The sequence below is a fragment of the Chamaea fasciata genome, unplaced genomic scaffold, assembly GCF_029207755.1.
Source record: "Chamaea fasciata isolate MVZ Bird 193981 ecotype frontalis unplaced genomic scaffold, bChaFas1.0.hap1 SCAF_12, whole genome shotgun sequence".
Taxonomy (NCBI): domain Eukaryota; kingdom Metazoa; phylum Chordata; class Aves; order Passeriformes; family Sylviidae; genus Chamaea; species Chamaea fasciata.
In genome coordinates this window covers 17764455-17788494 of record NW_027094097.1, presented here as the reverse complement: position 1 = coordinate 17788494, position 24040 = coordinate 17764455, and the positions used below count along the sequence as shown (strand labels likewise).

General features: G+C 50.3%; 1 long non-coding RNA gene and 1 other non-coding gene across 2 annotated transcripts; one reads left to right on the top strand and one right to left on the bottom strand.

Moving 5' to 3' along the window:
• Positions 1-9810: 9810 nt before the first annotated feature.
• Positions 9811-11607, top strand: LOC136295776 (uncharacterized). The gene is made up of 3 exons (XR_010722795.1): positions 9811-9935; positions 10602-10701; positions 11573-11607. It is a non-coding gene; the product is annotated as an uncharacterized lncRNA (long non-coding RNA).
• A 7962-nt stretch (positions 11608-19569) lies between these two features.
• On the bottom strand, positions 19570-19643 carry TRNAT-AGU (transfer RNA threonine (anticodon AGU)). The gene has a single exon. It is a non-coding gene; the product is annotated as a tRNA-Thr (tRNA).
• Between the last annotated feature and the right edge of the window lie 4397 nt (positions 19644-24040).

The following is a 24040-nucleotide window of genomic DNA, read 5'->3' as shown; positions in this document are numbered from 1 at the left end:
GTTTTCTTTGTGTCTCTTGCCCTTTCTACTCCTGTGGCTGCCTGAGCACTTGGGTTTACAGCGTGTTTGAGGAAGCTTCTGAGGGTCAGATCAAGGCTGGTTTGCCTGGACCTGTTCCATTAGCTGATGCTTTGCTTTTCTAGCACCTTCACCCATTCGCCCTCCTCTGAGGACTCTAGTTCCCTCTCTGCCTGCCCTGTCTACAGGTTTTCCCTCCAGCTCTAGGCTATGGGGGCCACGCTTGTTTTGGCTGTGGGTGCTCTCAGCACCGTATCAGTGTCTCAGAGCACTGCAGGAACTGAGGCTCTGTCCTCGCAGACCCAGGAGACCTGACAGGATTTGTTTCTGTGCCCAGAGCAATCAACGCAAACGCAGGACACCAGCCCTACCTCAGAAGAAGCAGGCACTGGAGGATGAGCCCTGTCCCTTTGAAGTGATGCCCTGCAAAGGAACCCTTGATGCAGGAAGCTGGCAGGACTTGAAAATCCGGTTTACACCGAAGGAGGAGGTGAGATTGGCAGGTGTCAGCCCAGGAGGCCGAAAGGAGGGCCTGGTGCCGAGAGTGTGCTCTGAGCTCTGCCTTGGCAGGGAGCTTTCTGCAGGCCCCGTACTCAGCTACTCAGCGTGGCTCAGTTCACCCCACAGAGCATTGCCGTGAGATGTGCTTTGAAATGCCCACAGGGAGCTTGCACAGAGAGCATCGGGGCTCTGTGGCTGCCTCTCGGCACACGGGAGGGATGCGCCCAACTCCCCTCAGCCTCCCCCTTGCCCGGCTGTATTTGCAGCTGCGACACTCGGTGCAGAGCAACTGCACACTCGCAGAGGATAATCCTGGAATGGTCAGTCTAGGCTCATCCTGCTGCAGAACTGACAGACAAAACAGCCACCAGACACCTTCCTGGGCACAGCAGGACAGTCACCTGTAGTGCTGTGCTGCCAGCAGTCCCTGGGGCTCTGGCCTGCCTGCACATTCCCATGCAGCTGGGGATTCAACTTAAAGGATGGAGCGTTCCCAAAAGTAGTTTGCCTGTGGCCGCTGGGTCTTGGAAACTGACGGCCTGTACCGGTATGGACACAAGTGCTTCTGTGCCTGCAGGCGGTCCCAGGGATCTTTTAATTGCTCCAGAGACATAACCATCTTGTGTCTGGCTTTGACCAGAGCCAGACACTGAGCAGAGAAGATGATCCTTATTTCTAGCCGGTGAGAGCTCATTTGCCTCTCTCCTGGAGCTGGCGTTTGCCTGATGCAGCAGTGCCAGGACTGTGTCTGGGACACTGTAACCCCGAGGGCCCTTCTCATGAGCACTGCGCTCCTGGATGGCTAGGTGAAAACATCTGACAGTCCATTGTAGATCCATCTGATGCCCAAATACCCAGTTACAGTGCACACCAGGATTCCTCCCAGTTACTCAGCCCCAGACTACTACAGACGCTGTAGTCCCTGGCGTCAGTAAATACCTGGTGGTTTCCATTCACCTTGGAGGGACTGGTAACACCCTGACCTTGGAGAAAGCGTTGTATCTGGGGTCCCATCACCTGGGACTTCATGGATGAGTTTTCTTCACTTTTCTCTTTTCAGAGGTCTTACAAGAATAAGCTGAAGCTTAAAATTTGTGAGAGCAGCAATTGCTTAATGCTGCACCTGTCAGGACAAGGTCTGGAGCCACGGCTGGAGTTCAGCCCCCCGGCACTAGAGATGGGATGGGTGCTGGTGGACAGCGACGGAGTGGAGGCCACAGTGGTGGTGAAGAACCCATGCAACTTCCCCATTGAGTTTTACTCCCTGGATTTTGATGAGCAGTACCTTGAGGAGGAGAAGGTGAGAAGGCAGGTCTGGTCCCCATGTACATGCTGCCCAAGCTTCACAGCACTCCAGCATTCCCAGGCTTGTGCCAGGGAGATGGAGGCAATCCCCAGGGAAAGCCAACTCTGCTGACATGCTGTGGGAGGACTTCAATAGTTTGTGTTGTTGGGAGGAAGAGAGGAGACAGAAAACGGGTTTGTTGAGCGTGTGTGATGAAAGGCCAGAGAAGGAATCTTGCGGATGGTTTCTCTTCCCTGTGCACACAGATCCTGCGGACGGCAGTGGGGTCTGAGTACCAGAAGAAGTTTTTAATGCCTCCCCGTGCCGTGGGCGAGACGCTGCCCCCAGAGCTGCTGGAGTACTATGAAGCACAGAAGAGGCTGAATGCACAACAGGAAGAGGTCAAGGCCATGGCAGAGGCTGAGGCTGAGGCTGAGGCCATGGGCGAGGCAGAACCAGGTCAGGAAAACAGTGAGGGTTTGGCGGTGTCTGTTTTGACTGTGGTCGCAGCAGGGAGTCCAGCCCATATACCCTGAACTCTGTCACCTTCAGGGAAAGCCCATGCTTTTAAAAACTGCCTGTTCCCCAGCTTGGTGGAGGAACTCTTGGGTGAAGGACTGGGGCATCCTCTACCAACCCTGAGTGTAGCCAAAGCAAGCTCCTATCTGCCTGCCATAGACTGGGGAAATAATCGGGATATTCACAAAGACTAGGATTGGATGAGTTCTTCAGCCAGTAGAACCAGGTCTAATATCACTGGCTCTTTTCTATTTGTACCTTCCCAGCAACAAAAGAACAAGCTCATGTTGCTTTCACCAAGTCTCCTTTTCCGGGATCTGAGCAGATTGGGAGGATGATGAGGATCAAAGGTAGGCAGGAGGCTGACCTTTTCTCCTGGTTTTTCACTGCAGCACATCACAGGGCTGTCCCATTCTATCCTGAGGCCACGGTGAAAGCGACTGGGAATCCTATCTCTCGAGCTGTCATTCCCCACCTGGGCATTGACCAGTCTTCAGAGAGGTGTGAAGCACAGCAGGACAAAGGGATTGTTGTCATTGTCCACGGGCCACCCCTGGCAGGTATGTGAGCTGCAGCCCTGGGCTGCAGGGAGAGGGGCAAGCAGGAGAAATACATCCTGGTGGACCTTGGTGCTTAAGGCAAAGACCTCAGCCGAACAGGAGGTGGAGATGATCCTCCTGGCTCTGGAATTCAGAGCTGGTAACCACGCTCCAGCTGCCTCCCTCATGGCCTCCCCTGGAGGGACACTTGATTTCCCCCTGTTCTTTTAACTTTGAAATCTTGTTGGAGATTTTTCCAGGGCCTGTCCCTGTAATGCCTCATGTGCACGTGTCACCAAGCAGTCCTCCTCTCTCTCTCAGGAAAGACAGAGATAGCGGCGGCCCTGTGTCACCATTACGACGCTGCTCCCTTGTCCCTTGACACCGTGGTGAAAGAGGCCATTGCCAATGATGGCAGCCAGGCAGGGCTCCGTGCCCGGGAGCTTTGCACCGAGGCTGCCATGGAGCTGAAAAGCAAAAACAAAGGTAATGCTGGTGAGGAGAAATGCCAGACCCAGAGCCAGTGCTTGAGAAACCCACCATGACTGTCCACTTCTGCTCACTCAGAGCAGCAGTTTTTCAGTCCTTGGGTCTCTTAGGGAACATGGGTGAAGTGCATCTCTGGCTGGTCTTAAAAAAATAAAAAATCAATTTTAAGGGCTCAGTCGGGGATTCTTTGATATCCCCCCTTGCTGCCATGCTTGGCACATGTTCATTTTTCTAAGGGTGGTGAAGCATGCCTGTCTCTTTCCCAAATATTTTCTGTTTCCTCAAAGCTGAATCAAGCTTGCTTCTCATGGGCAGCAGGCAGGACTGCTGCCCACTTTACCAAGGAAAAAGCCTTCTGAAGTGGCTCATTACGCACAAGAGGACTGGCTATGAGTGTAACCTTGCAAACAAGAGGAAGGGAAGTACAGCCTCCCAGAGGAATTTCCAATCAGAGACGTGCTCCAAATGAGCTCTTGTCTCCCGAGATTTACCTGTGCTCACTGTCAGGTTACACAGCTCGTGTATGTTGGGCTGTTCTCCATGTGAGACCAGAGACTTTTAGGAAGCTTACTGGGCAGCTGGTAGCCTGAGCTCTGCAGGGTGAGGCCAGACCTGCCACAGTGCAGGGGGAAGTTTTGCACTGCTCACTTTTGAACCTGGCTGGGTTGGGAGCTGGCGGAAGGAAAAGGAGTCTGTGTCCCAGCAGGGTTTTCCCACAAGGAGCATTTAGCTTCAGCAGAGACGGCTGGTGCAAGCGGGGCAGGGCTGCAGGTCTCCACATGAGAATGCAGGATGGGTGCAGTGTATGGAAACAATGGTCCTGGAGGACAGATCCTTGGCTTGATCCATGGGGAACTCCTGTGCAAGCAGTGTCACCTGCATGCACAGTTGTTAGGAGAGACATAGTGCTGGCTTTAAAATCAAGTATGGGATAGCGTGCTGGTAAGAGAAGCAGGGAGGGAGCTGCTTCTGAGTGTTGCCAGTGCCCAGCAGACTGGGGAAGAAGTGCCAGGTTCCTTCCAGGGTCCAAGGCTGTGCCCATTGTGGTGAAAGGTGCCTACTTGCTTTTCAAAGCCCTCCTGAACCATATGTCCCCTATGCAGCTAAAAAGCATCAGCTCACTCCTCTGGCCAAGAGAAGACAAGCCTCCCAGGAGAAAACGAACAAGAATTCCAAAGGCAAGAGCGCACCAGCGCAAAAGAAGACGGAGCCAGCCAGCAAACCCGAGGTAAACACGATCTGCCTGGGTTGGTGCCTGGGACCTTTGCATTGTCTGTGAGATGGGCAGGGGCTGCTTACGGTGGAGGCTCTGTGCCAGCCAGGGCCTGGTATGTGGGTCCATAGTGCCAAGCCCAGCTGGCTGGCTGGGCATGACTTGGGCTGGGAATGTGCTCTGGCAGACAGCTCCACTGGTTCTCAAGTGGTTTGCTGGCAAAGTGCAGCCCTGGCTAGTGTGGCTGCAGGCAGTGAGCAAAGTGCTGGGAGGCTGCACCAGGAGTTTGCAAGCTTGGGTCTCTGCTGGCCAGGGGATGGGCCCTCCAGGACCATGTTAGATGTTAGCAATTTGTGATCTGGTTTAAACTGGGAAATCAAGAGACGAAGGCAGTTCTCAGGCATCTGTGCAGAGAGCTGGTGGCTCAGCCTTTGGCAAGTGGGCTAGAGGTGTTTGGGTGTGCCTTAAGAGGGAGGTTGCACAGTTAAGACCTTATGATGGCAAGGCTTAGGTTCAGCGGGTCCTGGAGGTCCCCTTCCACCATTCCCCTCCCTTGGGATGTTCCAGGCCTCTGTGGGTTGAGGAAAATTCACAGAAATGGTCTTGCTGTTCTGCCTGGCCTCAGGGTCAAGGAATAAAGTGCAGGGCCAGCCAGGACTAGCGAGCCCAGGTTTCTGGTGGTGACTCTTAGCAATGTTTTCTCTCTTGTTTCCTGAAAGGAGCAGCAGCTGCTGGCTCAAAAGCTTGAGGAGGAGGCAAAAGCCTTAGAGGAGGAGGAGAGATGGAAGGAGGAAGAAAGGCGGAAGGAGGAAGAAAGGCAGAAGGAGGAAGAAAAGCGGAAGAAGGGCAAGCAACCTACAAAACCAGAGAAGGGGAAAACCAAAGCCCCAGAGAAGAAGGAAACCAAAGCCCCAGAGCAGGAAGAAACAGAAATCTCAGAGGACCCAGCTGAGATGGGGAAGAACTTGATCCTGAGGTTTCAGATCCATGAGTTTTCACAGCAGAACGTCGCACAGGTTTTCTCCTACTGGGACAGGGTTCAGGGTACCGTGGAGTTACCTGTGATGAAAAATGGAAACAAGGCACTGCCTTCAGCTGAAAACAAAGGTCAGGAGACCAGTAAGCCTCAGGAGAAAGTGGAGAAGAAGAAGCCCGCACAAAAACACAGACGCCAAAGCCATCCTCAGTCACCTCGGCTGAAGACTCAAGGCCAAGTTGCAGGAGAGGCAGTCAGAGTCGGGGTGCCGTGCCTGGACATCCAGTTCACAGATCCAAAGGCCATGTTTACAGAGATCCTGAGCAGTGGGAGGCTGCCAACGGAAGACGAGGTAAAACCCTGCAAGGCTCAGATCTTGAGCTTGCCGTGGTCTTGGGCCCTGGAGCATTGTGTCCTCCCAGGGGATAATGGCACAGAGCCTTTTCCAGGCGCCTGATGATGTTCCATAATGACTCTGTAAGTATCTGTGTGGATGGGGAGGTCATCACCATCCCTCAGATGGGCAGAAAGTGAAAGTGCTCTGTGTACAAGTATCCCATCTGTTCAGAGTTTCCCAGCCTGGAAATCATTATAAACGGTCCCGGGACAGGGCAGCTCACGGTCATTGTTTTTTCAGCTGAGTCACTCAGGAGAGATTTCTCTGCTGGTCCTGCTTGTAGCTCTTGCCTCTGCTCTGGAGCCTGCTCACCCCACTGGGCATAACAAAGCGTTTGTACTTCATGATTTTGTAAATCAAAAACCCCATTGCCAAAAGCTCGGTGCCTTTAAAGAAGGAATTGTGAGGATGAAGGTGACAGAAGTATAAACAAGATTTTTCTCTTCTGTTTTAGATGCTGAGACATCTGGGACTGCATCCTGAGGGGCCTCCGCTGCCCCCTGCGTTTGTCCTCTCCGTAGTCAACTACCCAGAGGAGCGCTTGGGCTCCGCAGAGCACGTGGAGCTCTTCACCATTGAGGCACCGGGAGGTGCTGCTATGGAAGATGATCTGGTGGGTGCTCCAGTGGTGCTGGCACTGAAGGTGCCAGGGCAGAGGGCAGGCTAGATGAGGGCATGGGGGACAGGTTGGATGGAGAAGGATCGTTGTGGAGAGGGAGTGAAGATGTGGTGGGGCCATGTGTCAGCAGGTCTCCTTTCTGTCAGGTATGGGAAAAAAGAGACAGCTCTGCTGGGGACAGAGCAGTTCTGTAAGACAAGTGGGAGGAGATCACTTCGAACCAGCAACTCCCCTTGAGGAGACAGTCCTGAGTCTGAGAAGGGGGGTCCCAGGCAAAACAAACACCAATAAGGAAGACCAAGTCCATGGGCAGGTGGACTTATTTATTCGTTCTTCCATTGGTTAAAAAACTCCATTTTTGCTTTCCAGGATGGGGATGTCTCAGGGCTCACCTCTCTCTCCCTTTTCTCTCTCCCCTTAGGCCAAGGCCCGAGATGTGAAGGGAAGTTCTGCTGAAGGCCAACCAAAGACGGATAAAGAGGCCAGCAGAGACAGCTCTCTAAAGGACAACCAGGTCTCCACACAGAGAACAGAACATCTCCGGGATTCCTCCACAACCAGACCCAAAAGTACACTGAAAAGTGCCTCAATCCCCACAGAATTCCTCAGGTGAGCTGCACGGGGGGAGGTGATGCCTCTGCTTCTTGGCCCTCTTGCCAAACAAGGTCCATCGTCCCCAGCTCCACAGCGACCCTGTGCCAGTGCCTCCATGGGATGGCGAGCGCACCCTCCTCGTTTGATTTGCTCCTTAGCAATGTCTGAAGCCTCCTCTTTAATTGCCAGGCTGAAACGGTACCGGTGGATAGTGCCTGCCCACGGTGAGGTGGAACTGAAGGTCCACTTCTCCACCCAAAAGCCATGGAAGTTTGAGCAGACACTGAGGTTTGAGCTGGTGGGCACAAAGCGCCAGTACGAGCTGCCCTGCAGTGTCACCGGCCTGTACCCCAGCATCAGCCAGGACCCACGGTAAGGCTGGCCCCCGGAAGCCTCCCACGCTGCTGCCCCTGAACTCACAGCAGGGCTGCCCCTTGGGGCTTCTGGCCTGGGCACATCGTGCTGCCTGAGGTCGTCCAGCATCTCTTCCTTCCTGTGCTGGGAGCTGGGAAGGCAGGTGGTACCTCAGCCACCAGGAAGGGGTATGGTTTTCTGACTACATTTCCTATTTGGAGCATCTCATAGCTCCTCCTTCTCCGCTTTCTCTGCCCAGGCTGGTGTTTCCACAGTGGAGGAAGACCATGGAGGCAGATGAAATCATCTTCAAAGAATACGTTGAGAGCACAAAGCAATTCCACTTTGGACCGCTGCTGTGTGGGAAATCAAGAGAGTGGTATGTGCTCCCTGCTGGGCCTTGTACTTTCCTGGACACGCTTGGAGAGCCATGCTGTCCTGGTGGCACAATCCAGGGCAGTCCCGGCCAGAGTCCTGGGAGACACGGGTTTGCAGGGCCACGGGTGTGTGAACTTGAGCAGATAAGGGGCACGTGAGCCTTGGAGGAGCTGCTCTGCCTACCCAGTGGGTGCCTTGGTGGCTGCCTCGGTGGCCAGAGCCACATGCTGCTGCCAGTCCAAAGGTGACCTGGGGGCAACTCCTGTCCCCCTCTACATCCCAGTTCAGCCCTTAGGAAATGAACTTTCTGGTGGTTTTTGAAGTGCTTTGAGCTCTGCAGGTAGCCTGATTGAGCAATTATTCCGTGGACAGTTTTTCAAACCTTTCATTAATCTGTAATTATTACTAAGATTTTATGGCTGACCTGCCAATGGGTGTCAGGGGGAACACAGAGCAGGAATTACATCTTCCTGTAATGACATTGCATCCTCACTGCTGGATGAAGTCCACCTAAACACGTTGTCATTGAAGCTATTGCATATTTCTACTTTTACGGTCACTTTTTAAAAAATAATATTTAACATTAAATTCTTGTCTCCATGGGATCTCTGGAAGGCTAGGTCGATTTTGACAACCCAAGGAAATGAAATCGAAATAGTTTAAAATATAGACAATCTTTAGACAAGTTGATGGATGATCTGGGATTTCTGTTTGCCTCTTTAACCCTTTCACTCCAAAGTCAAATCCACACCTGAGAGAAGGAGGTTTTTTTATCTTTTGGCATTCCTCTTGGGAATCGATGCTTTATATTTCTTTCTCAGACTTTGAGCTAACCCATGAAATCCAAAGCAGTTGCATGACTTTTATGAAAGAGATTAGCTAAACTCTTTTTCCAAAAGCTTTTCTTTATACCATGCAGGGAAGGCACCCCAAGAAAGAAGGGGAAAGAACCCATGTGCCTGGTCTCCTGTTATTCTTCTAAGCACCTTTGAATGTACATTGTATTAAGAACCCTTGAAGTGGCCTGAGCATCATCAGGCTTCTGGGGTGGAGGCACCGGGTACAGGGAAAGGCACCAAAGTAAGGCAAGGATGAGCACATGCTCATGCCCCTGACTGGGATCCATTTCCCTCACTTGTTTGTTAGAGCAGGATCTCCCAGCACCGCTTCCTTGGGTGCCCACGGTGCTTTCCTCCATGTGCGGCACAGGCAACAGTTTCCTCTGCAGCCTTTTCCCCTTTTGTGGACAGGTACAAGGCCCAGAACAGCCACAGCAACAAGGAGACTATAAACATCCTCAACAACTCCCCCATGGACGTAGAGGTCCAGTTCACCTTTGAGAAGGACATGAAATCAGATACATTCCTTTTGGACCCTCCCAGCATGACCCTGAGGCCAGCGGAGAAGCGGGTAGGTGAAGGGCAGGTAGAGCAGGCACCGCAGAAGTGCCCAGGGGCTGCTCCTCCTGCTCACACGCAGTGCTCTTTCTATTTCTTTCTGTGGGGCTGGGTGCAGGAGCTGACCATTTGGGCATACCCCAGTTCCCCTGGCTTCCTGGAAGACAGATTGATCTGCTGCATTGCGAAGAACCCGGAGCCAGTGGTCTTCAGCCTGTGCTGCCACGGGGTGCACGTGAAGCTGGACGTCAGCCCCCTGGAGCTGTCCTTTGACAAGCTCCGTCTGCACAGGTCAGTCATCCCACAAGCACTCCAAGACTGGTGACAAAGAGAAAACCTTTGACTCTGGTTTCCAGGGCATGGAGCTGCTCCAAGGGCCGTGGATGGAGCTGCATTCAGTGGTGAGGCTGGTGTGACCATCCAGCAGCTGATGCCAGGTGCCTTCCTGTCTCTGCAGGACTGACAGCAGGACCTTGGTCCTGAAAAACGACGCCCTACTGCCCATGGCCTGGCAGCTGCGTGGGCTGGATGACCTTGTTGAGGACTTCTCTGTGTCACAAGATAGAGGCATCATTGCTCCCCGCTCAGAATTTGAAGTGACACTGAATTTCAAGGCCAGGCAGATTGGCAGCATTAAAAAGATCCTGCGACTTGAGGTGAGAGGGACTGTGCCCTGCCTGGCAGAGCAGCCGTGCGCTCTTAGGGACAGAGTCAGGAAGAGCTGCACCTGACAGACACAAGGGTGCTGTGACCCCAAATTCTGCCTCTACACAGCGTTTGCCAGAACGTGCAGTGCATCCACATCCCCCCAGATAACCAGACGCTGCGTCCTGAGCCTGTACCACAACCACCTTGTCCCTGTGAGCAGCTGAAGGTTGTTTGGTTGTACAGACTGCAGCGTGATCTCTACATTCCTCCTGGACTTTGTCTGAACCTTTTGCATAGTGCAGCAAACTCTCCCCCTGGGATTTTGTTCCCCATGCTTTAGGGGCTGCATTTCCGAGAGAGTGCTAGGTGGTGGCAGAGGGTTGTCAATGGCACCTGCTCTGAGACACCTCACACTTCTTGTGGTTGTTCTTACATCCCTGTGCCTCTCAAGGATGCTTTAGCAGCATCATTCCCTGCTGTAGGAGTGCAGAGTTGGGCTGATAGGGTTTTTTACTGCAGCTGAATCCCACTGCGGCAGCCCATGAGATGAACAGGTTAGCAAAGCTTGGGAGTCCACCGACGCTTGTGAAGCTAAGGACGCAGCCAGCAGAGACAAGGACTTACAAATTGTCTACCAAAACGATTTGAACAGTGTTTGTTTCTTGCTGCCTCAGGTTTCAGATACAGAAAACGTGCTGCGGTTTGTTCAGGCTGAAAACATCAAAATCTCTGCAAAGGTCTATGATGTTTCTCTGAGGATCGACATGCCTGAAGGTCAGTGGACGCCTCCCAGACAAAGCAGTCCAGGTGCACTGCATTACCTTGGGGGGCGGGCGACCAAAGCACTTGGGGCGCTTTGGTCCCAAAGCATGACATGGATTCATAAAGCACATGCCCTGCAGGCTGCATGGAATAAAGCATTGTCAGGGCACTTGCTGCAGTGCAGGCGTGTCTCGCCCCGACCAGCCCTGGCACCACGGCAAGCAAGGAACAGTCCAGTGACAGATATCACCTTTTGAGCCTGGGGGTCTCGATTAGACCCCAGGCGATTACTGGTGATAGCGGGAGAAAAAAGAGGGACTCTGCGAAGGATTCAACCAGCTGGGTTTAGTGATCCCACAGCGCAGAGAAGCGAAGCCCAGCCTGTCTCTCTCAGCAACCCTCGGAGCACCCGACACCAGCAGCTTTTCTTCGGGGTGGAACCAGGGGAGGGGTTCGGCCAAGGCCCTGTCAGGAGAAACGGGGGGTGGCTCTGGACACAATAGACAGTCACAGCAACAAACCACAGGGAGGTAGGAGGGGGGAGCCGGGATCCTGTCCAATCACTCGAGGCTCTCCCTGGAACTTTCCAGACGCAGGGAGAGGCCCCGAAGTGACAGACAGAACCCGGGAGTTACAGAACATCTGATTGACAGGTAACTGTAGCAGGGAAGAAACCGTCCCTCACACCAGAGAGGCTTTCCCCGTTTTGCCCAGCTTGAGAGCAGTGCATGTTCCAGCCATGGATAACCTGAGAGATGGTGTCTGTGGTTAAAGCCACCCCTTGATCACAAACCCAGCTGGATGTTGCATCTTCCCCCCAATCACCCGAGGTGTCCTGGGTCCATCAAGCCAGAAATAACTCAGCCTTGTGTTGCCAGTCCAGATCCACCGGAGACACTTCAATCTGGCAGCCCAACCCACCTGTCTGTTGCGATGTCCTTCGGCAGCCCCACGTGAAGGACTTTGAGAGCCGTGTTCTCTACCCAGGCAGTGATGTTCTGCCACAGCTCAGCAGCCCTGAGGGGTTCCCCTCTGTGCTGCCAACTGCTCTTGTCCCACCAGTCCAGCCACCCCCACAGGGCATTTGCCCCCATCCACAGGTCAGTGTACAGGTAGTGTTGGCCATTTCTCTCTTTCAGCCATGGCCAAGGCCATCGGGAGGCTTTCAGCTCTGCAACCTGACTTGATGCTCCTTGTCCCTCAAGAGCTTTTGTGACTCATCATGCCGGACTCCGTGCAGCAGCTTTCCCTTTTCAGTGTCTCTATGATACAGCAGTGAAGAGAGCATTGCTTTTCCTTTTGTGGTAGCTGGTTATATGGTGGGGCTCCTCAGCACGTCACCTTCTCCTCCTCTTATGATGGTAATCTGAAATCTTCACCTTCAGGCCAGTTCATGGTAACTTTCAAGATCCCTGGGCAATTGGGGTTTCCTGTTCAAGGCTGCTGTGTGATCAGTGATCCACTTATTCCATATGGCATCAGAGCCAGGATGTGTGGAAGGGATTTCTCCTCTGAACATCCAGCCCAGCACTGGCAATCAGGGCGCCAGGAGGAGCTGTGCTTCAGTGCCAACCACTTCTTAAGGTGCCAGGATCTCCTTTTTGGAGTGTGGCAGGCCTCAGACCCTTTGTATCCCCAGCTCCAGCACCCCAGAGATCATTCTCGAGTCTCCCCAGGTGCTTTTTGCCAGAGGCTGCAGGAAGGACCATTCTCCCTGGCTGCAGTGTTCAGCAAGATTTCCCCCCTGTCCTGTTATTGCAGGAACAGTCTCCTGTTTAATTTGTTCAAAAGCTTGTTGATGTTCGGCACCTCACTTGAAAGCATTCTTCTTCCATGTCACGTGATAGAGAAGAGGGCTGACAATCTGACTGTAATCTGGAATATGCATCCTCCGAAAACCCACAGCACCCAGGATAGCCTGTGTTTCCTTCCTGCTGGTTTGTGGGGACATAAGTGATATTTTGTTTATCGTGTCCATTGGAATCTGATGATGTCCATCTTGCCACTTCATTCCTAGAAACTGAATTTCCTGGGCAGGGTCCTTAACCTTGCTTTGCTTTATGGCAAAACCAGCCTTCAGGAGGATTTGAATTTCTTTTCTCCTTTCTCAAAAAGCTCCTCTGCCATGTTCCCCCATACAATGATGTCATCACTGTGCTTCAGATGTTCTGGAGCCTCGCCCTTTTCCAATGCAGTGGGAATCACTCCATGGCAAACAGTGGGGCTGTGCTCCTATCCCTGGGGCAGTCAGTTCCAGGTGCACTGCACACCCCTCTGGGGGAAAGCAAACTGTGGCTTGCACTCTGATGTTGCAGACAGGTAAAAAGTGTTACAAAAGAAAGGTCTTACAGAATTTGAAATTAGGTCTTGCTCTGCTAAATTAATAGCTAGCCTGGCACTTCTTCTAACTGCAGCTAAGTAGTTTGCAAGTTCCTATGTGAAAACAATCTTGGGTGCTAAAAGCTTGTTAACAAAACAACTTATTCTTGGGGAGAAAAACAAGTGCACTTGCATAAATATTACATCTGTTCCATGAGTACCCACAAAGGGAAACTGTAAACAACCTGAATCTTAGCACGTACACACGAATCCCTTTCTGACCAATAAAAGAAGTAGGAAGAAAATTACCAGCCGATGGGTGTTGCACACGAGGTCTGTGAAAATTGTATAAAATAAGTTACGTGAATAAAAAATTGGCTTTTTCTGCATGAAGAAAACGGGAGTCTTGGATGGTTTATTACAATACTCTGCTGCCAGAGGAATGGAAAAAAACACATAGGTAATATTGATAGTCATACCACATGGCTGCCTCTGACTCCAGTTCATGTTGAAACTCCAGCGTGTCCAGCACAGCAGCTCTCACGGAATCACAGAATAAACTAGGTTGGAAAACACCTTTGAGATCATTGAGTCCAACCTGTGACCTAACCTTATCTGCTAAACCATGCTATTGAGTGCCCTTTTTTAAACACCTCCAGGGATGGTGACTCAAGCACATCCCTGGGCAGACTATTCCAATGCCAAACCACTCTTACTGTGAAGAATTTTTTTCTAATATCCAGCCTAAACTTCCCCTTTGGCCATTCGTTCCCAGTCAGGTTCACTTCAGTTTCCAGTACAGTCAGCTGTGGGGATCCCCCTGTCAGCCCAGAAATGATTCTGTCCCTACAGGTCTTGATGGCATCCTTGAAGAATTTCTTGTGATGGTTCCTTCTCTTCTCAACTCGCATTCCCGTGCTTCCAGGACAGAGGTGAGGTTTCCATCCCACTTCCTCATGTCCTCTCTGTGATCATGCAGGTAAAAGCACAGGTTACCTTATGGTTTGTCCCCTTGTCTTGGGGTGATTTTATGAGGGTACTCTATTCCCTAACCATCTGCTTTTTTCCCAGAAAGGCTGCTGAACCCGGGCTGGAGCTGGAGAACCCTGGGCAGGCTCTGTTCAAACCCTCTCTCTCCAGGTGCTCCGGTGGTGCAGACTGGGACACTGCATTGTTCCTTTTGCTGGATTTGGTTTTTTGCTAGCTTGAAGCAAAAAACCTTTTCTCTTCCTTCCCCTAGCCTGGAGGCTGTATCAGGAATTCTCTTGGCAGCTTTTTCCTGTTGTTGTTTTTGTTTGGTTGGTTTTTCTTCTCTTGAAATGTTTCAGCTTGGCGTGTTTTTCTTTTCGGCCAGTGCAGGGAGCCAGTGGAGAGCCGCCCTGAACCAATCTCAGAGAAGCTGAACCAACACGAGAAAAGGCACTAAAACCCACCAGTCAGCTTTGCCTGCTGCAAGGAAGAAACTTGCACCAGAAAAGTTCCCGTTTCTTCTGCCTGAGCAGCTCCATGAGCTCCTGTTCCTCCCGGCCCCTCAGACAAAGGGGAGCCACCATCTTTGCTTCTCGGCCACTCTGCAAGGCGAGAGTGGGCTGTGAAGTTCAATTTTTTTTCCTCTGCTTTGTGGGTATCTCGTTTTGTTAATAAACAGTTTTACTTTTTTTTCCACTTTCATCCGTGGGTATTCATTCCTCTCATTGGCAAAAAGGGATTATCGGAGCCCTTCACTTTGGAGGACATGCTAATTCCAGGGCATTTTCTCCTAAAATCTGTCTCTAAACTGAGCCACCCCTCTTTCTCAAGCAGGGGAGCACTTGCTCCCAATACCAGGGACTGGTTTGTCCTGGCAGGGCATGGGACACTTCTTTAAATTGCTGGACATACTTGGGCAGTCTTTTCTCAGCTGAGATGCAGGCCCATAGGAGAAGAGAAACTTTCTTCATCTCACCGGAGGTGGGCAACCAAATTATCTCCTGTTTGTTCTCTTTCTGTCCATGCCATCACTGCCAGTGAGTTGGCATATGACAATTGTGCACTCTACAGAAGTTTATGCCACATGAGTTTTGTGCACTGGACTTCATAGATCTATAGGGGACTGCTTGTTATTTGAACCCCTATAGACTACTTCCCTGTCGTAACAAAAGTAGAAGGGTAAACTGAAAATAAACTGAAGTGTAATGGCTTCACCATCTAAAAAAATACAGTCACAAATTGCCAAGATAGGCAAATAGACATCTAAAATATAAGAAGTGAAAACACCTGCCAAAAGACAAAATTCTGCACATGAGCCAAGCAAAGCTAATAAACATTTTTCAAAAAGGTCAAAAGAACACCTCCAAAACTGCCTCACTTCTCCCAAAAATCCCACAGAACCTCATGATCTGTGGCAATGGATTTCAGACTTTTGGATGAAAACGTTTCTATTTTGCTGCAGGAGGGCACACAACTTGCAATTTACTAGACAGTTATGCTCGCTGCTTGAACAAACTTGTGTTTCATTATGAGCCAAAATACAGTCAAGATTTCAAAAACTTTTTTTTTTTTTTTAATCTGGTGTACTTATGAGCTGGACTGCCTGGAGGATGGAGCAGCACAGGTCCTAAAGAATCTAAATTGTTCAGTGTCCTATTGCTCTCTCTTTCTTCCTGGCCTCTGTTGCATTTTTTATCTTTTAAGTGACACTATGGGATATCTACCACATCCATGTCCAAGTTCACAGGCCAGTTTCATCTCTGTAAACATCTAGGCTGTAAACATCAATATCAAAATGCTTCAGGGACTTCTCTGCTGGGTGATGGAGGCAAGTCACATTTTTTTCAATAAGACACTCTGATGTCATTGCTTACTTTGTAAGAACAGACAATGAAAACCTTGTAACAAGCCTACAAGCAACAGGTATAACTTCTGTAAATTACTTACAATCCTGCTTACATCCCTATCAATATTTTCTACAAGCAGCAAAGGAATAACTGGGAGATGTCTTTGTTTTCCAGTATGTAGACTGCAGTATCCCAAACAGTTCTCCCCCTCTCTCCCCCCCAAAATTCAGAGCTGACACTATGGCAAATCCTTCCACGATCCATAGATCACATTATACAGACATGACATCATGTAGCTGACCATGCCTGTTGAAGAATGACACATCACAGCAGAGCGTGTCAAGAAAGACAAAAAAGCAGTCCTGCAAACTGGGGTTAACAGGCAATGTGGCTTCACTTGATGTTTTTATCAAATGTTTTCACCCAAATCTTTGTGAATAACGTGCAGGCAGCAATGCCAGCTCCCAGGCAAACTGGAGATATCTTTCCCCAAGCCTATAGTCAGTGTTGCAATAAACAGCCACTAAACATTTGGCAGTTCCCTTCTTCAGGCAACTGCCACTTTGATAAAAGATATCTCCAATAACCAAATCTGCCGACAGGAGTTACTTCACTTCTTCTTATTCACAGACATGGAGGAATGAAAAATTAAATTTGATCAGGTCTGCATTTGAAAGTCCAAGACCCTGAGCTGGAAATCACCAGAGGCTGGTAGGGTATTCTGGCAAAATATTGCTGCCTGTTTGCCCTGTACTTATGCTCTGCCCTAGACGTGTGCTGTTGGCTGTGGTTATTAGAGAGGACACTGGGCCAGACACACTGTCAGTCCGATCCAATTTGAGTCTAGATATTTTCTTATGCTAAGTAATACTTAACTGTTGTTGTGGAAGGTTCTGGATACAATTTCACAGAGTAAGCTGGCTATGAAATGCCTAAGAAAATTATTAATCACAACAGCACAGGAGTTAAAGGTCTTCTGCAACAATTCTGCCACTTTAAGAATTCTTTAATTTGCCAGATACTGTCTTTGTATTTCACCACTTCATATTTTTATATAAATACTAAGCTGCTAATATATTATTTCACATGTTAGTCTTCCATAGCAGCTCGATAGAATCCCAGTAGTTGATTCTCAAGAACAGGTTTGTTTTGTGCTCCTAATTCAACTATTAATCAATAATAGATACAGATCACATTCTGCCAACTGTCTGGGGTAAAATATTATTAAAAATATACCTACAGGGAAAACTTAAATTTAAAATTATTTAAAATTACGCCTCGTTTCACTCAATTTACTTAAATATTGTCTTATAGGATTGATTACCATGTAAGTATATAGATCATCCTTGGAATTTGGGGATTTCAAAAGGTGGGGCTTTACGGGAGCTGGGGCTGCATATTTCTGACTAATGCATAAAAACGGAGTCTTGCAAAATCCAGAAAAATCAGGTCTGTGCTCATGACCCAGTTCAGATTCTGATCTTGCCCTTCTTCTTCAAACATTTTCATTGAATCATAGAATCATAGAATACACTGAGCTAGAAGGGACCCATCAGGAACATTGACTCCAACTTTTGGCCCTGCAGACTCCCCAGCAATCCCACCCTGTGCCTGGGAGGATTGTCAAAACACTTCTTGAGCCATGACATGCTTGGAGCTGTGACCACTTTCCTGGGGAGGCTGCTCCAGTGCCTGACCACCCACTGGGGGAAAATCTTTTCCTGATAGCCATCCTAAACCTCTCCTGATTCAGCTTCATGCTGCTTCCTTGGGTGCTGTCCCTGGTCACGGAGAGCAGAGATTGGTGCTTGCCCCTGCCCTGCCCCTTGGGAGGATGTTGAAAAGCTCCGTGAGGTCTCCCCTCACTGTCCTTTTCTCCAGGCTGAACACACCAAGTGTCCTCAGCTGCTCCTCAGTGAGGGCTTCCCCTCCAGACCCTTCCCGTCCTTGTGGCCTCCTCTGGGCACTCTCCAATGGCTTCATGTCTCTTTTGTACTGTGGTGCCCAGAGCTGTCCCCAGCACTCGAGGGAGGCCAGCCCAGCCCAGCCCAGCCCAGCCCAGAGCAGAGCAGAGCAGAGCAATCCCTTCCTGGCCTGGCAGTGCCGGGCTGGTGCCCCAGGACAGGGACGTCCCTCCTGGCTGCCAGGGCGCTGCTGGCTCAGCTCCCACTGCCCACTGAGCAGGACCCCCCGGCCCCTTCCTGCAGCTGCTCTGCAGCCTCTCATTGCCCAGTCCATGCACACGGCCAGGGGTGCCCTGTCCCGGGGCAGAACCCAGCACTTGCCTGGGTCAAACTCCACAGGGCTGGGGATTGCTGTCTAATTTCTCTAATTTGTTGAGGTCTCCCTCAAGGGAGTCAAGTTCGAGTTTTCAGGCTTTTTTTAGGGCGCCTGTGTTAAAGCAGAAGGTGACAAGCCCCTTCCAGTGCCATCTTGGCTGGCTCATCATGCCATTCCTGCTGATGCATTACAAAAGAGCATTAACAATTTTTGTATACATGTCTAAAACTCTTTATATTGGTGGTTCTCAACTACAAGCCAAAGAACAGAACCTAGCTGGAAACTAGCAGAGTGACAGCAGGTACAAATATTCAAAGTAAAGGATGCCTAAGTAAGCTCTTTCTCTCCTGTGCAAGAGCTGAGAACAAGTCTGTTTCCTTGGCTGCATTCACTGCAGCTTCTTTTCTCAAATCTTCCTTGATTTGCACTTTCCAGTTGTCTAGTTCTTGTTTTCTTTTAGATAGTATCAATCGATGGCAGGTTAGTCCCAAGATACTTCTAATCTTTTAAAAATATATCACAGTTTGCAATTAATGGTTTACTTATATTTATGACATACCGAATGCTATCTAACCTGCATTTTCATAGTAAGTGCTACTCAAAGAAAGATTCCTGCAGGTAAACGTTGTAACCAAAATGTTCATCCTAGACATTAAGCCTTATACTTTACATGTGAGGCTACCAACAGCTGTGATTTGGGTGCTGATCTGAGTCCTGAAAACCTGACCTCCAAGTGTGGCTGTGAATCCATTTACTTCCATCACTGCTGTGTGAGCACAAGAATAGCACCTGAGGATATGGCTGCTGGGTTGGAACTCGTATTGATGGATTTTGAGCCTTTTATCTTTAGGTTTACGGACGGATTCTGCCTTTCCTTAGCGTAACACAAATTTGGATTATTTTTGCTTTACCTAATTCCCAAGCCTAACAGAGTAAGGTTTGGCTTTTGATTTTTTCAAGATTTCTAGGAAAACCTTTTGTCCCTGTGCTGTGTCACTAATGACGTGACAGTCATTAGTCATGATGTGACAGAGTGCTTATTGCAACTTTCACTTGGAAAAGCCAGACTTGATGTGACAGTAGCAGGTAAGAGGCGAAAGGCAGGTCTCAGTGCTGACGGACAGCGAAAAACCGCAGCAGCGAACACTGAGTCAGCAGGCACTCCAGCTACAAGAGGAAGAAAACCAGGCAATACTAGCTTTGTTTAGCCTAGGGGCTATTGAAGATGTGGCAATAAGAAGAGAAAATGGTGAGAAGCCTTTTCCTGACTCTGTGGGTGTAATTACTCCTGGAAAAAACCTTCCCCGTGAAGCAGATAGGAGACAGCCCGACCTCGCAGGCGCCAGGAGCTGTTGTCTGCTGTGTGTGTGTGTGTTTACGGCCGCTGCCACCCGCACCGCCCCCGGGCTGCTCCCCGGCCCGGCGGTAAAACAGCGCTGCCGATAAAAAACCGCCCCGCGGGCGCAGGCACCGCTGGGATTCGAACCCAGGATCTCCTGTTTACTAGACAGGCGCTTTAACCAACTAAGCCACGGCGCCGTGCGCTGAGAGGCGCTTCAGTGCGGCATTAATAGAGCTTCAGTGCAGCGCTAACGGAGCTCCGAGCGCGGCACAGGCCCTGCAGCCGCCGTGCCTTCTCCGCCCCGACCGGCCCGGAGCGGGACCGCCGACCGCGGCTCTGCCCCGACCGGCACCGCCGACCGCGGCTCTGCCCTGAACGGGACTACCGACCGCGGCTCTGCCCCGAACGGCACCGCGGACCGCGGCTCTGCCCCGACCGGCACCGCCGACCGCGGCTCTGCCCGGAGCGGGACCGCCGACCGCGGCTCTGCCCCGAACGGCACCGCGGACCGCGGCTCTGCCCCGAACGGCACCGCCGACCGCGGCTCTGCCCGGAGCGGGACCGCCGACCGCGGCTCTGCCCCGGAGCGGGACCGCCGACCGCGGCTCTGCCCCGGAGCGGGACCGCCGACCGCGGCTCTGCCCCGGAGCGGGACCGCCGACCGCGGCTCTGCCCCGGAGCGGGACCGCCGACCGCGGCTCTGCCCCGGAGCGGGACCGCCGACCGCGGCTCTGCCCCGGAGCGGGACCGCCGACCGCGGCTCTGCCCCGGAGCGGGACCGCCGACCGCGGCTCTGCCCCGGAGCGGGACCGCCGACCGCGGCTCTGCCCCGGAGCGGGACCGCCGACCGCGGCTCTGCCCCGGAGCGGGACCGCCGACCGCGGCTCTGCCCCGGAGCGGGACCGCCGACCGCGGCTCTGCCCCGGAGCGGGACCGCCGACCGCGGCTCTGCCCCGACCGGGACCGCCGACCGCGGCTCCGCCCCGAACGGGACCGCCGACCGCGGCTCTGCCCCGAACGGGACCGCCGACCGCGGCTCTGCCCCGAACGGGACCGCCGACCGCGGCTCTGCCCCGAACGGGACCGCCGACCGCGGCTCTGCCCCGGAGCGGGACCGCCGACCGCACAGGCGCCCGCGCCGGCTGTGGCACAACACGCGTAGAGAGCGGAGGAAAATGCATAAATGTCGGCCTTTCGGACATTTATAGGCGAAGCTGCCTACGGCCGAGCTCCAGCCCCGTCTCATCCTGCAGCGCCTCGACCGGCCGCGGTTCATGGCACAGAACGCAAAGGGAAGATCGGGTCTCAGACTCTGCAATCATCTTTAATGATGAAACATTAAACCACGATATACACGTGCACACCCTGCCATGTGCTTCGTGGTCTGTGCACACACACCGGCACAGTGTCGAACCAAACGCGTGGGTTCCTACAAGCTAAATTCCCTGAGAGAAAGAAAAAAAAAAAAAAAAAAAACATGGAAAAATCCTAACCTCCAACACACAAATTCCCCTTCACTGTCTGTTTTATGTCCTTCCCCTCTGTTTTTTTCATTGATTCCTCATTCTCAGTCACAAATACAAGCTCTTGTCTTCAAATACAAAGCTCTGTGATTTATTCTCAGATATTCATCTCCCTTCTGCCTTACCTCTGAGGCCAGCCTTTGTCACTGTCTTGGTTTAGACAGACAGGTATCTGCCAGGGAGGGTTGGAGTCTCCCTTAAAATGTAAGCCCCTCCCCTCCTTTTCCAAATTATCATAAATTTGCAATTAAAACGCTGTCAGGCAAAGATTTTGGGAATCGGTATAGCAGTTCTTTACTCGGGATATAAAAATACAAATGTTGTAGTACAGAAGAATAAGCAAACAAACAAACAAACAAGAAATCCTAGAAAAACCCTGACAGAGTCAGAAATACAACCTGACGCCCTGTTGGTCAGGGTGTTGGAAGCAGTCCAAAGTCAGCCCTCCTGGAGTGGCAGATGTGGTTCTGTTGGAGTAGAGATGGTTCCGTTGAAGAAAAAGGGTCCAGTAATGGTGAGATGGGTCCGGTCTTCCTCCAGGGATCCGGTGGAAAACTGGATCCCTAGGGGGACTGTGGCTCCTTTTTATCTAGGTTAAGATGGGTTGGCTCCTCCTCCCTGTGTGGAGCACCTTACAATAGTGCACTGTAATGTGTCATGTCATTGGTGAGCTCTTAATGGTCCATTAGCAGAAGATATTCCCATGGGAGTAGTGAAACAATGAAGAGAGATAAGTAGCACTCCACCATCTGATAAGCGACACTGACCCATTTGGGCAAAGAGAAGCAATTCTGTTCCACCCAGATGGAATAGAACGACAGTCACTTAGTTGTTACATTTTTAAAATTTATGGTGTTCCCTTTGCTGTCCTTCATGTTTTGAAGAACTCACTTATAAATAACTGGAAATCTCTCTCATAATAGAAAATCCCACTGATGCCTTGGAGTGGCTACCTAGAACAGAGGCTAGACAGAGTTAAGTAGGTATTTATTAAAGACCTTTGTCAGGAAAATTAATCCACAAACACCAGAGGTTTATGTCCAAAAAGGAGACAGCTTTATTCAAATAAAGGGAGAGGCCATGGGGCATTTTCCCTGGGGTCTCTCAAATTTTTGGAGGACGCAGCCTCCTTTTTATCCTAATTTCCTTACTGCATTTCTCTCTCCCTTTCCCCAGTGGCTGAGGCACTTAAGAGATACAGACTCCCTGAAACGCCTCATACCTAAGGCTCCCTTCTAATGTGTAACCTCCTTTTTTCATTTCCATGTGTCACTCAGCGTAATTCCTTTTATTTTTCACTTATTTTCTCAGTGTGTGTCAATGCACTAACTGGCACCAGAATGATCAGGAATGTCTTTAAGATCAAAGAAAAAAAAAATATCAAAGCTACTGTGTGTTCTTGTTCTGTGGAGTCAAAAACGTCTTGCAGTCAAGACTACCCTTCTCGACTTACCCAGTCTTTGTCTGCTGCATGCACTATTAATCTTTGTTTTGGTTCACAGAGATACTGTTTGTTGTCAAGAACTTCAAATGATTTCTCAGTACAGCCAGTCATTTGGTATCTGCCCTTTCAAAGGGAAAAAAAAGAGAATGCCAGACTGAAAATTGTTAGGGCTGGCCTAGCCCCCCAGGATCCTAATCCACCATACTGTCCTGAATTCTAATTGCTTCAGCTGTTCCTGTAGGGGAGGAAATTAGGCTTGTCATAATACATTTTACATAATCTTGCCTATACATTGCTGTCAGAAAGTTCCCAATACTCAGGCAAATACTTTTAGATAGATTCTGAAAAATAAGAATTGCTCAACAAGTGTTAAAGAAAACCTCCTTAGGCAGAGAAAAAATTTCTTAAACAGAAATGACACACTTCAGGGAAGTGGCACATTTTAGCCTTTTCAGCAAAAAGAATATTCAAGGATCTACTATACTTTAAAAAAATTAATGGATTATCTTATTTTCTGGTCTTGATTTCAGTTTACTTACACGTAAGAGAGCTGAATAGCATTTTGCTGAAGACAGAAAAATAAAAGTTCCAATTCTGAGTTCAGACAAAGCAGGTGAGTTTGGAACTTGTCAGTCTGGCACTTATTAAGCTGTACATGTCATGACTAACACACCGAGACACTTATTTTTATATCTCCAACCTACAGTATGTGCTTACAGTTGCCATGTGTTTATTTGCTCGTCATTAGAAGATGCGACTTTTTCCTTCTGCATTGCCTGGTTTCTTTGAGGTAGCCATCACAGCTCTTGGCTAGTATAATGCTGCTAAGCTGAACCTTGTCTGAACCCAGACTTTTTATGCCATTGGGCTTCTTGGGCCTTTTCAGTACGCCTGGAAAAGCTTCTGGATATGGGAGAAACCTAGCATTGCACAGCAGGAAATCAAAATGTTAGATACTTTATTAAATCATTTCATCTGAATTCATATGACATTAATGCACTACTACCCATTACCAATTCTTAGATGAAGTCATGGCTGCTCACTGAATGCCAGATCTCAGTGCCTGCAGTCTGCTTAGCACAGATAGAGTCATTTGCTGGCATAGCACTCGCGGGCTCACGTAACGCCACAGTTTAGCCCACGAGGGGGAGGAGGAAAGCAGGAACCATAGGAGAATGTATCTTAAGTTCCAGAGTTCCACTTGACTGAGCTAAGTTCACATCCTTGATACTAACTTGGAGCAGATTTACCAAATCTGGTTGAGAAAAAAAACCGCTGATGGATGGGGACTGTGTTTTAATTTTTCTGAAGATCTGTTTCCAAACTCTACTTCCTCTCAAAAAAAATCATCTTTACATCTCATGAAGTCTCTCAAGTCTTTCAAACACTTGTTTCCTTGACTGTGGCCCATCAAAATGCAGCACATCAAGCTCTCAGGCCACAGGTTTTAGCCAAGAGCGTTACAAATTTGGGCAAAGATACTTTGAGAAATCTTCTCTTCACTCCTTTGGGAGTTTGCTCATGACTGTCAAGTGTGTGTTTGTGTGAACTAACAAACCCCAGCTGCCATAAGCATTAACCACACACAAAGTGACAGGGAGCTCTTCATCCCTGGGCTGCCAGCAGT